General features: G+C 37.7%; 1 protein-coding gene across 21 annotated transcripts in view; it reads right to left on the bottom strand.

The window, feature by feature from the left end:
• LOC111563581 (pleckstrin homology domain-containing family A member 5-like) overlaps positions 1-12,833 on the bottom strand; it is a 294,554-nt gene that overhangs the window by 108,324 nt on the left and 173,397 nt on the right. For 2 of the 21 annotated variants that reach the window (XM_055006644.1, XM_055006643.1), the window contains exon 1: positions 7,317-7,461. The exons of the other annotated variants lie outside the window; for them this stretch is intronic. The gene's annotated coding sequence lies outside the window, so the exon portion shown is untranslated. Of the gene's footprint in view, positions 1-7,316; positions 7,462-12,833 lie in introns of those variants that run through there. 21 annotated transcript variants of the gene reach the window in all.

Raw genomic sequence — 12,833 nt, forward strand, 5'->3', positions numbered from 1 at the left:
AAACGCTGTACTTTTGAGCGAACTTTAGGTGAGTGCATTTCGTGCGTCACTGTATGATGCACGGCTAAACGGGAGATTCTGTGAAGCCTTCTGTAGCCGACACAAAAACAATCAAAGAAACATCGGGATAGTTTTGTAACTCTTAGGGAGTGACGTGTGAAAAACAAACAGCTCTGACACTCCCCGCTGGGAGCACCTGGGACAAAGACGCTCAACACTTGGAGCAGCTGGGGGATTGAAAGAGACACTGACTGGGAGCAGCTGCACAGAAACACTCCCAGTAAGAGCGTCTCTGTGTTACTAGTAAGAGAGTGGAATATTTTAGAAATACACAGAGGAGAGATGGCCAAAGTGCGGATTTGGAACTTTCTATCTTTTTTTTTTTTGTTTTGTTAGTCAGAAGGTAGTTATATATAAGAGAGCAGCTCTCAGCTCCACTCAGAGAGCAGCAGGCCCTTCACTGGCTTTGGCCACAGATCACTCTCTCTGCCAGATACAGAGAAGATACACGATGCACAGAAAATGAAGATTTTGCTTCAGATGTAAAATAATAAATAATAATAATAATAATAATAATAATAATAATATTATTATTATTATTATTAATAATAATAATAATAATAATAATAATAATAATAATAATAATAATAACAATAACAATAATAATAATAATAATAATAATAATAATAATAATAATAATAATAATAAACATATTCTAGCAATGGAGAACACCAGGACTCCAGATTCTTCCGATGGTCCTAAAGCCTGTTGTCTATTGTTTTTGCCATTGTAGAGACTGTGGTGGACAGAAAAAGTTTTTTGGAGTGGCACAAATTCATTTATATAAAATTTTATTGTGACTCCTGATGATTTTGTAAATAGTTGTGCAAAAGCACCTAAAATTTTCCTGTATTTTAGTGCAAATAGTGATATATCACTGTGTTGACTGCTAAATTTGCACATTATTTTATGACATAAACAATTTATATTTGCATTCTAAGTTCTGAAAAGGATTCTTTACACATGTTTATGGTGTCCACAGTAAAAAAATCTAACTTTTTCCTATTCAAACTTTGTATTTTTTCTGCAATTTTAGGCCAAGCGTGTTCATACATTATATCAAAAATGTATAAATAATTGTAGAATCACACAGGTGAGGTTGTGCTGAAAAAAAAAAAAGACACCAAGCAAAGCAAGATCAACAGTTTTTAAGGTGAAATATAAAGGAAAAATCTGAATTAGTCAAAAATGGACCTCAGTCAGATTGTCCCCCCACATTCCTAAGGGTTAAAACAAAGATAAGTCATTATAGTTATATTTAAATTTTACTTTATTTAATGTGGAAAAATTTCAGGGAGCTATTTATTTAAGCTTTTATTCAACTTTATAAGAGATGCTTCTGAGTCTAGGAAATCCATGCACTTCTGGAGCTATTGTTTTCTATTTGTTTGATTAAATAAACATGCTTTAGGCATTTAAACAAAGTTCAGTGTTTGCATTATTCAATTTTTTTACACCAGTTTTTACACTTTTACTGCAAATGAATATCGGCTCCAAATATCGGTTATCGGCCTCCTCTAACTACTAGTAATCTGTATCGGTATCGGTCCTGAAAAACCCATATCGGTCGACCTCTAATGCTCCTACAATATAAGAAAAAGACTGAACTTTCACTCAAGTTAACATTTTCTCAGAACTTGGATTCCATTCATTATTGGCTAGTCAATTTAATATGACCTGTTACAGTTTCTGTCTTAATCACAGTAATATATTTTTTACTGGCATTTCAATCTATAGATGAGAAATTAAAGAGCAAAGTAAGTAAAGCAAAACTCACCGTGATGGAGTTCTGTTTTTGTGTGCCACTGTCAACTTCAAGAATTGTCATTGTGTCTTTAGTGCTCTGTGATTTTTGTTGGTGCTGAAAAGTGAAAAATGCCTAATGTTCAGATTTTGAGAGAAAGCCTGCTTAACCACATTTTTTTTTTCATAAAGGCCGGGCTTTTGAGTTTTCCACTTATTTGGCATGAGACTTTTTCAGACAATGTGAGAGCATAAGAGGAAAACAGTGGAGCATTTAGCAGCTATAGGAACTAGCTGGTTGATATGATGGTGCATTTAGCAGCTAGTGACTAGCCAGAGGACAGAGTCTAGCACTACACCATGAGTGACTCGTGAACAAAATGAAACATAGTGAAATATTTAGCAGCTTGTAACTAGCTACTAGATGCAGTGGAGCATTTTGCAACTGGCAACTACTCAGTTGACATCGTGGAGTGTTTAGCAGCTGGCAACTAGCCAGTGGACATGCACCACTGTGTCCGCAAACAGCTGCTAGTTAGCAACTAGCTGGTGAACCTAATGAAGCATTCAGCAGCTTGTAAATATGACCTGATGCAATGCGAGCCAGGTGGTTGGTGAACTAGTGCTGAACAATTAACTGATTTCAAATTAAGACAGTGATTTGGAACAACAGAATCAGTGAGTTGCAGAGGTTGCATTTTAGGTTGTACGTTATGCAGCAGGAAAGAAAATTTGCTTACGCAGTCTTGCTGAAAGCTAGATGAAGCAATACTCCCACGTAGGCTACTGGTATGGCGGTAAAACCAGAGATAAGTAGCATAGAGACTACTATGCTCTGTCTAAAAGTCCAGAGGAACATTGCTTTCAAAGCTTTCTAGTTAAACTCTTTCATGAGCAGGTTTTACAGCTTGGTTTTAAACAGTGTTTTCCTATCATGTGCAATTAATTAAAAAGTTGGTAATTCCAACCTCAGACATATCAGTTTAATATGAAAAATGTCTTATTTGCAAGAATAGAATATTGTTATATTACTATTATATATATATTTTTATTTTTGATCGCACTATATTTGCCTTTTTTCTAGAACATGAAATTAAAATGACCTTGGCTCTAGGACATTAAGTGTCGAACTGCTTCGTTTTAAAAATCCCTCTGAACAAGCAATAATGAATAGAATAGCCAGTGGACATGAGTGCACATGTCGAGTCTCTTAGTGCTTCTCACGAATAACCTTGAGTTACGTAACAGAAAACAACAACCCTGAGGTCTGGTGCTACACAAAGCACATCACTCATACCCCTATCACACTCCTGTACTGGCTCCCATGTTGCTATTGGTAACTCAGACAGGTGGCTGATGGGATTGCAGTTGTGATGAGGGTCCTTAGAGTTGAGCACTATCAGCCAGGCAAAGATTCCACCAAAGAGACAATCCAGAGAAACACTGGAAAGAGGAAATATGGGGGAAATAGGAGACATATTTTCTCCTCATATCATCTCCTCCATCTTTCCTCTCAACCTCCATCATCATCATCATCATCGTCTTGACACTCACAGTCTCTCAGTGCATAGAAAGGCCAGTGATATTATTACCCTTCTTGCCTTAAGCTAGAAACAGCCCATATATCTTACATTTTCATATTTTCACAACTGAGTGGCTGACGAGTAAGTCACAGTGAGGGCAGCGACAGACTAAACTTCAAGACCTGCTGCTAATGATCCATTACAGGCAGAGTATACAGGCTTCCATACAAACCACTGGATGATGTCATACATGATGTACTAAGCACTTACCTTTAATACCTTTTTAGGTTTTGGGGCAATTGTGAAAGCAAAACAAAACAAAACAAAACAAAACAAAACAAAAAAACAAGCAAAAAAAAAAAAAACAACTGCCTCTACTGCATTTCACAGCAGTTAACAATTACTGTCATCTGTGAATGTATCAATCATTGTTTTGGGACTAACTGATGAATCATGGAGTGTGCAAAAAATAAAAACAGCACACATGGAGAAAATGCAGCCAGTAACCTATTTAAGGCATCAGCATTTAATTTAGACAGCAACTGTAAGATTTTCATACTTTCCTGAATGCCTGAAACCTTTACATTAATGATATTTGGAAATTCTTCTATTCTTAGAGACCATGCTGAATATCATCATACCTTTGATTATAGTCATGTGTTTGGGTATACATGTACTTTATACTTAATGCTTTAAAAGCTTCTGATAACTATTCTAACTGATTTATCATAAAGCAGGAGATATAGCTAGGACTGTTCTGAGTCTGCAGTTTCAAAGTCCATACAGAGTCTGTACTTCAGAGTGAAGCATCAGCTCTCGGCAGGGTGGGGGATTGGGGTAATAAGTTAATTTTATAATTTTGCTACAGTGCAAAATGTTGACCAACTGCCCTTACAGCATTAAAAAAAACACGTCCTTGAGGCACTATGTGAGAATTTTCCAAATATGAAGTTTTGCAAGTTCAAAATTAGAATAAAATACATTCTTGTCAAAGAAGACAAGAAAATGCTGACCGCATGTGGCAAACAGCTAATTTCCACCTACAGCAGTTAGGTGGAGGCTACCAGGGATGTGCAGGCTGAAGTAATTTAAAACACCAGACATTTTATATTCACATTGCACCCCTAACTGTGATTTTTGTGGGTCCTTTTCTTGCTCCCCTTTCCCCTTAACCCAACCTGTTGAGGCAAATGGCTGCCCTCCCTGAGCCCAGTTCTGCAGGATGTTTCTCCTTTTAAATGACTTTTTTCTTTCCACTGCCAGAGAGCTTACTCAAAAGAGAATCACTGGATTCATGACTTCTCTCCATAGTATTGTAAAGTCTTCATCTTACCAAGTAACGTGCCATTAAATGGTTTATGTTGTGAATGGGTGCTGAATTGAAGTGAATTGAATTTTGTAGATATTGGATCATTTCAGAGAATAGAAGATAAAGAGGACAAATGTCCCTGCAGGACAAATGGATCTTCTGTGCAGCCACTGCCATTGCATCATAAAGCTAAATACAAGGCTTAAAGCAAAATTCTGGTTAATTACAAGAGGAGTCTTACATTCTAGTTCTCATTTATTTCAGTTATAACTAAATTGAACTATTCCGAGTAACTGCTGACATATGAGACGATGGTGGCAGCTTTCATATGATCACACAGTAGATAATAATCTGAAGCTCAAATTAAAAAAGTGCTCCTCTTGGTTCATAAGTTCATGTCTACAATGACTATCGCCACTACTACCACTTTGAAAAAAGTTGGTAAACCTTACTGGAAGCCTTGTATTCACGCAATATGAAGAACCTAGAAAAGTATTTTGTGTTGCTAATTTGTATATGGTGTTTTTACAATATGTGAAAATAACTGAAAGGTGGAATGACAGTAGTATCACATTAAAGGCAAGTGTGAAGTTAGGTAGCCCTTTTGAATACCACTGCTTTGTGATAACTGGCCCTGGCTGGCCAGTCATCCTGACCCCTGCCTCATTTATTTGTTGCAATTAAACTCAGGATTCACACTTAATTTGACAGACATATATTGACGTGTGAAAATCATTCTGAAATGAATGTGCCATCTTGTCATTTTGTGTTTTTGTTTTTATTATTGCAAAATTTATTTTTATATATATATATTGTATTTTGCACTGTATGGCCTGCACCTTACCTTTCGTTGCACTTGTTGCAATGACAATAAAGTGAATCTGAATCTGAATCTGAATGTGTAGAAATAAATAAAATGACAAAACACAATCACAAGGGGAGTGAAGTAAGGGCCATAAAGATAAGAGGCACTCATAGGATGTAGGGATGTAGACATTCTGTGCTGCATGACTTCACATATAGGGCACTGCTGAGAAGACTTACTGTGTGCACAAACAAGCACAAACAGCACACACAAACAGGAAGCCGGTTAGTGAGCACTGCATCGTGTAACGGAGCCACGCTGAAAACAGAGCTCTCCACCCAATTTGTACTAAAGTCTGGCCTTATGGAGAGATCAAAAATAACTTGATTGCTGTTGGTGACACTCCATTCGGATTTTCTTGCACATGCCAAAACTTGACAGTGAGTTAGTTCTCATCCCCAAAACTCACTTCAGGGGCCAGTGATAGAAAAACAACAGAAGCAGGATATTATCATGCTGCAGTGATGAAGATGCTTCGTTACACTTCCTGGTATTTATCTGGCTCTGTGTAATTGGCAAACCTTTGTCTGGCTTCCTCAGTATCTACCAGCTCAAACATCCACAGTCTTCACCCTCCGTCCTCACAGCCATCACGACTCTGACAGAGCCGTCCACATGGCTGAGCTATCAGCCGAGCTGTGGCTTCCTAATGTGACTGTCAGTGTTGGCTGCTGCAGACATACACACACAGTCATATGTATCTATGTAGATGGGGAAGAAGACAATATCTACCTGTATACCTGGACAAAAAAATTATCTACCTAGTAGATTAAAAAAACAGATACATTTTGTGATTTTCAGTCTTTTACATACAGAAAAAGAGATAGAATTGTAGATTGTCTACGTAAACAGATACAGAACAGAATTGTAGATTTTCTACACCAAATGTATAACAATATTCTGTTTTTACTTTAAACATCAAATGATAAAAAAATTTTTTGAAGCTGTTAATAGATATTTAATAAATTACACAATATCTTGTGATTTTTCCACACTGAAAGCTAAGAAAATAGATTTTGTCTTCTCCACCCCCTGATAGACAAAAAAAAAAAAAATGATTTGCTAATCCAATTATATAGAAACAAATATATTACTACAGGAGAGGTAACATGCATGGAAACAGAAAGAAGATTTCTGTATTCATCTAGATGGAAAGACATAAATACTGCATGATTTATTTTCTCTGGTAAATAGAAAATAGTTTTCAATGGCTAATAGTTAATAGGTAGATGTTTTTGTCAACTTACAAAAACAAATTGATTTTCTAATGCCATACAAGTACCAGGTAAAAAAACAAAGAAAGAAAAACTACCCATATATGTAACCACAATTTTACATGTTCTCAAAAATCCATATTTACCTAGACTGAAACCTAAAATCCATCACTAGTTACAGCTGATAGGGGAAAACAAGGCAGTGCTCCACGATAAACTAATATCTGGCTGTGATTCGTTTCACATTGACAAATATTCTGTACACGCATGAGGAGCCAGTGGCAGTTGGTCTTGCAGCGGTAATGACATTAGCTGCTGTTAGGAAATTGCACCTCTGAATCACCCAGCTGAAACAAGCACACAAACAGCTCAGAGCTACGCTGGAGCAGCTCCTTTTATTTTGCTCGTATTTTGAAAGAAAGCCTTGGCAACAGCATGTGTGGTTCTTGCATTGCAATCTACACTGCCAATAAAAAACCTCTCAGCATATGCTACTGTGCACGGCAGATTTCACAGTGTCTGCAAACCGAGCAACTAGGCATACTTCACACATGGCTAAAAAAACACACAACAGCAATAAAGTCCACAGTCTGTTGACTCACCAGAGGAATAGTACCAGGAGTTATGGAGGCAGGCAGGAGGATGATGGCTGCTTCTTCCATGAGCTTTGCTCCGGGTAAAGGCAGCAGCGCTAAGTGCGAGCCTTGCTAAACAGTCCCCCCCTCCCTCTCTGCTGCTTTCTCTCTGCTGCTCTGCCTGCACTACCACGATTCCAGTGTTATCAGACAGATGTGGCAACGTGGAGTGGCATCCTTTGAGAAAAACCCCATGAGGCTGCCCTGTGAAGACAGGCAAGCCAAGAAGAGAATATGGATTCTGTGCAGGGCTGCATTGTCTTTATGGGTGACTCTGTGATCATCAGTTTATTTAAATGTAATTTGATCTATTTGAATTAGTAGCTTGTTAATTACTTGATCATAAAACCTGCTCGCTAATATTTTACAACAAGCTTATTAACAAACTGCTGTTATGAGCATTTCTTCAGGTCCAAATGTTCTCAGGACAAATAACAGTGCTGTCGCTGATTAGAAATTTACATTTTTCACTACAAACACAATTGTTTTAGGAGATCATTGTTTCTGTTGTCTATATCTAGAATATTTTAAAAATAATCTGTGAACAAATGGCATATGTGCTAAAAGGCTTACATTTGGTCTCTTTAAAATCAACCTGAGGATCAATTGAGCAACAGATTGCTTATTGGCATATACAGCACAGCACACAGAATGTATTTCATTTGGAATCATGTTAATATCTACACGATGAATTCCAGCCCAACAGTCACTCATCTTGTAGCTCTGCTTTGGTCTCCACCAGTTCCTGACAACAATTCTTTATAGGCTTATAACTGCTACCAACATCTGTCACATTATACTTAGCTATTTGATTCCTTGCTGAAATAGTAAGACTAAAGCAGCTGGAATACTCTGTGAGAAGCACATGTCAGATTGCTTGATAGCATCGGAAAGTCTTTATTAGTTTCAGATTAGGCAACATCTGTGTTCGATCATTTCTGTAGCTTACTGAAAAGAAAAATACAAGATTCCCACCCCCTTCTTCCTGCAACAGAACAGCAGTGGAGTGATAAGTTGGCTTTGACCGTCTCTGGTAGTTCCTTTATCCAATTTTAACACAACTATTTCTGCTCACACCCAACTGATGCTATTAATGTCCTTCTGTAAGACGTCCAAGGTACTCTGGCTTGCAGCTCTAGGAGGTAGTGCTTCAAGTTAAATATTATCATCATCATTCTAACAGGCCAACAATAATAATAATAATGCTCCGATTTGTAGAAAGTATTATGTGTACATGTTCACTATCTTAGTCTCGCATTTTAGCACGCTAGTATTTACCAGTAAACATGCAGTACAGTGAAAGCTGGTGGGAATGTCATTGGTTCTGCAGGTTCTTCTAAACGAAATTATGGAAGAAAAATTCAGTCTGATCTTGTCATGGCACTAGGGGAAACATGAGTACCAACAAAAATATTACAATATATTACAATTCTTCCCCTGGAGGCCACAGGTTTCTGGACAAATTTCCATGGCAATCTATGAAAAGAGTTGTTGAGATATTACCTTGAAAAAGACGACACGATGAATTAAAGGGCCTGACTGTAGTTCTACAAAGACCAAAGGGTCGTTAAATCATCACAAATCGGGCCCTAATAATTACCATGAGTATCAGTGGATAATTTCATGGCATCTTGACCAAAGTGTTGGACAGACAGACCAATCAACAGATCGACTTCACAATCATTATGGTTGTTGGCAGTCTACATCCACGAGTGTTTAGCTGACTAAAGTGGACACCCACATTGTTACACTAACATGTACACACACTCACAAACTGGATCTGTGTAGCTATATACATACGCTTTGAATTTAAGCAAATTAATAACAAGCAGCACAGATGTAAGTTCTCCTGTCGTTCATGTGTAAAACTCACCCAAGCTCATTTACATACAAAGAAGATTATGAGATTAAAATTCAAATCCAGTGCAGGTGTGAAGATCTCACCGTCTCTGTGATGTTCTCTGTGCTGTTTAAGTTGTGTTTGAAGTGCAAAACCAGCAGTAAAGCTTTGTGTGTATTTTCTGTCTCAAACATCTTTCCAAAGTTTCCAGTAGGAGACCAGACACATGTTTCTGGGTGTTGGAATAGACTTTGATACCATTTCTCCTGATGTGTGTCCTGCATAAGTGCCTCTCATTTGTTTCTGTAGTTAAAAATCTTTTTCGGCTGTGAAATGAGTGCCTACTTCTGAAAGCTGTGGCATTATGCTGGCTATAGCACACTGCTCCTTTATGCTGCACCATTTTTCTCTCTCTCTTGTATTTCCAGAACAGATGTTGTGGGTGTGAAGCTTTTAAAATTCAAAGAATGCATCACTCATTAAACATGTATACTGTTTGCTCTAAGCTGAAACCTTACAAACAAGTAAGCGAGGTAGCCAGCTGCCTCTACATAAATTGTCAGATCACAGAGACTGCAGTGGAAATGAAGGCTGGACATTAGCATTCTTATAAATCAGTTTTGCTGGAGTGCTGTAGTGTCTAATACTGTTTCAAAGGGTTTTCCAGGCTGCACATTCAGAAGAAACTTTGACTATGATCAAAGAAGTCCCATATCGGAATGGTTATATCATCTCATTCTGATACTGTCACTTGCCAGAAGTAGCATTTATTGGTGACCTGCTCCAGATCCCAGTGTGGGACCCTTTTTCTTAGATTAACCCAACATACGACAACCATAGAGAGTCTGTCGGGAATAAGTCATCATCACAAGTACCCAAAAAAGGAAATTCTTGAGGAATACAGAGGCTAGGTAGTCTTCTTCTGGGGTTTGAGAATGTGGTGAGAAAATAGAGGAAAAGCATTATGAAACCTTGATGCCTGAAAGCAAGCTTGAAAATATTTCAATACACAATACAGTATAATGGCAAACATCTCAGGCTGTGTACTTGTCTATTGCAAGAAGTTTTTGCTTGAACATGATGTACACTAGATAAAAAATCCATCAGAAGACTGTCATCCCTTTTGTTATACCTCCTGCAAATATTGCATGGCAAATCATTTTTTCTGTGGTCTTTTGTGAAGTGGTTCCAAACACTGCAAAGTTTCAGTTATGGTAGTTGGCCATGTCCAGTCAGTGAATCTTGTTACCCCCAGTGCTCATGTCACCATTTTTCTTTTTTTTAAGCATATGCCTGTAGTTTCAGAAACACACAATTGATTTGGTACAATCATGTCTTTTAGAAATTATGTTTCAATACAACTTAATTGCCACAGTTAATGTGTTTTGAAGGAAACAGAAGTGCAACCAGATTATGTAGAATATCACTACAAAGAGAAAACATTAAAAGGGTGAAAGAACCCTGTGATACCACTAGCAAGCTAAAGTTGACTGCAGAATTACTGCGTCAAATGTTGGTCAAATTTTTTTATTTCCCCACTCAAGAATGAACTCTGATGCATGAGCTTATTGGTGCGCTCTCATTAATTAGTTGGGGAATAATCAACTAGGTTGTTTCGAAATTGTTTCCTTTCACCTGGTTACATGAGGGTATGGTCAAATGAGAAATGACAGAAGGCCCCAAAAAGAAGAAAGTTTGAATATACTAAAGAAGATGTAAATTACCGAGGAAAAATCGCCCTGTGAGGAAAACTCCCTCTGCATCTTTGAAGTGGATCTTCAAGGGCATGCAAGAAAAGTTCAGACATATTAATGATAAAAAGTTAAGTTTACAGTCATGTTTGCCTACATTTATGATAATTAAAGAGATAATCTGTTATGGTCGCTGGGTAGAGGGTAAACAGAGAAATGAGAAAAATCTACTCCTCTGATGTGCACAAGAAGGTTTATAGGAGCATATTTTCAGATTACTGTGCTGTTTTAGTAAAACCTGGTTGAAATGCTTTATTTAAATAAACACAAAGGCAATTGAAAGGGAAAAGGGGGATTCAGCTGTTGTCTCAGTTGACAAAGTCATACTTACACTTTCCTTAAAGCCCTTTTCCCCTCCCACCTCACAACTTCTCTGTTCCACCCAAATTGAACATTATGAGCCCATTTAATGGCCATTATAACAGTCCATCATTCCCATATGGGCCAGTGGTAACATCCCACTTCAAACTGGTCAGAAGGTGCATCGCCAGGTTTGAACACTGATAAAAAGTAAAAATGATAACACAGGCTTTGCAGTTGTTTGAAAAAGTGAGCGAAAATGTAGAGGAAGTAATGGAGCTTTGCAACATGTTGTAAATATAGTAGCAGTGTATTTTAACCTAAAACCCTGTTCTCAATCTAACCAAGTAGTTTTGGAGCCTAAACTTAACCAAACACTGACTGAAAACAAAAGTCAAAATGAGAGGTCAACAGAAAATAATAATAATAAAAATGATAATAATAGTGAAGGTAGGAGAGGTTCCTTGTGGCCCATATGTATCTGAATGATGTGTGATGATGATGCTATTTGAATGATATGATAAAATCTGAAACTAGTGTCTGCTCTCACTGCAATACCTTTGATATTAGGCTGTTTTCTCTTTTTTAAATTTTTTACATTTAGATCCAATTGAACATAAACCACTGGAAAGCAATGGTGTGTAACTGTAACATTTTGACTTCAACAGCTAGCAGACCACCCAAGCCTCTATCCTGTGATACAATCCATGGAAGGAGATGGGAAATTAGGACAGACGAACACAAAGTCAGTTGAAAGATATTTACACTGCACAATCTAGTGACCAAAATAGTTTGATATTTGGGACAAGTTATGTTGTGTGTGCAAGCTTGAGAAGCATTAAAAGTTGCGCTTGTAGGCTCAGAGGTTGGTCTAATGTAATGAGACTGGGCCTTTAAAAGAGCACCATGCACTTAGGCTAGCACAGTGCCACAGTGAATGAAGCACATGTGGTGCATTAAGAAGTAAAGGCCAGAGCCACTATTCAGCAGTGGGGAGAAATGACAGGTAAAGGGGACATGGAAAGTGAAAACACTTTAGCTGAGATAATGGTGTTGCAATGCACATGAATAGCAGGGAAGACATGTGTGTTTGAGTGCGGTTGTGTACTGATGTGGGTATTTTCTTGTGCCATATCTGTAACCCCATCCAAACACATTTGCAGCCCTGCTGGTAAGGCTTTTATTTTTATGGCCCTGTTGTTTTTCTCAAGGAATAGCCATTCTGGCAAAGCCAACTAATGGTACCATTAAATGGGGTTGTGTACATATTGACATGAACTACCACCTCTAGAAACCTTTCAGCTTTTTTGAGGCAAAGCAGTGACAGCCCAGCAAGTGTTCGGCCCATCTCCATTAATGCTCCATTAATCGGTCTCATGACTGAAATACTACACTGCTTTTTTTTTTTTTTTTTTTTTTTTTTTAACAAATTGCAAAGGCAATCTTACTAGTTTGGACCAAGTAACACTATTGTATAATTTTCAGCACGGAGTAAAACAAATCTATTAAGGACCTTTGTTCAAGACAGTTGAGGAGGTGACAGTTAAAAAGTTGTGACCTAATCCCAAACAGCATTCAGAGGCAGGGGAATTA

This window comes from Amphiprion ocellaris, chromosome 21 (genome assembly GCF_022539595.1).
Source record: "Amphiprion ocellaris isolate individual 3 ecotype Okinawa chromosome 21, ASM2253959v1, whole genome shotgun sequence".
Taxonomy (NCBI): domain Eukaryota; kingdom Metazoa; phylum Chordata; class Actinopteri; family Pomacentridae; genus Amphiprion; species Amphiprion ocellaris.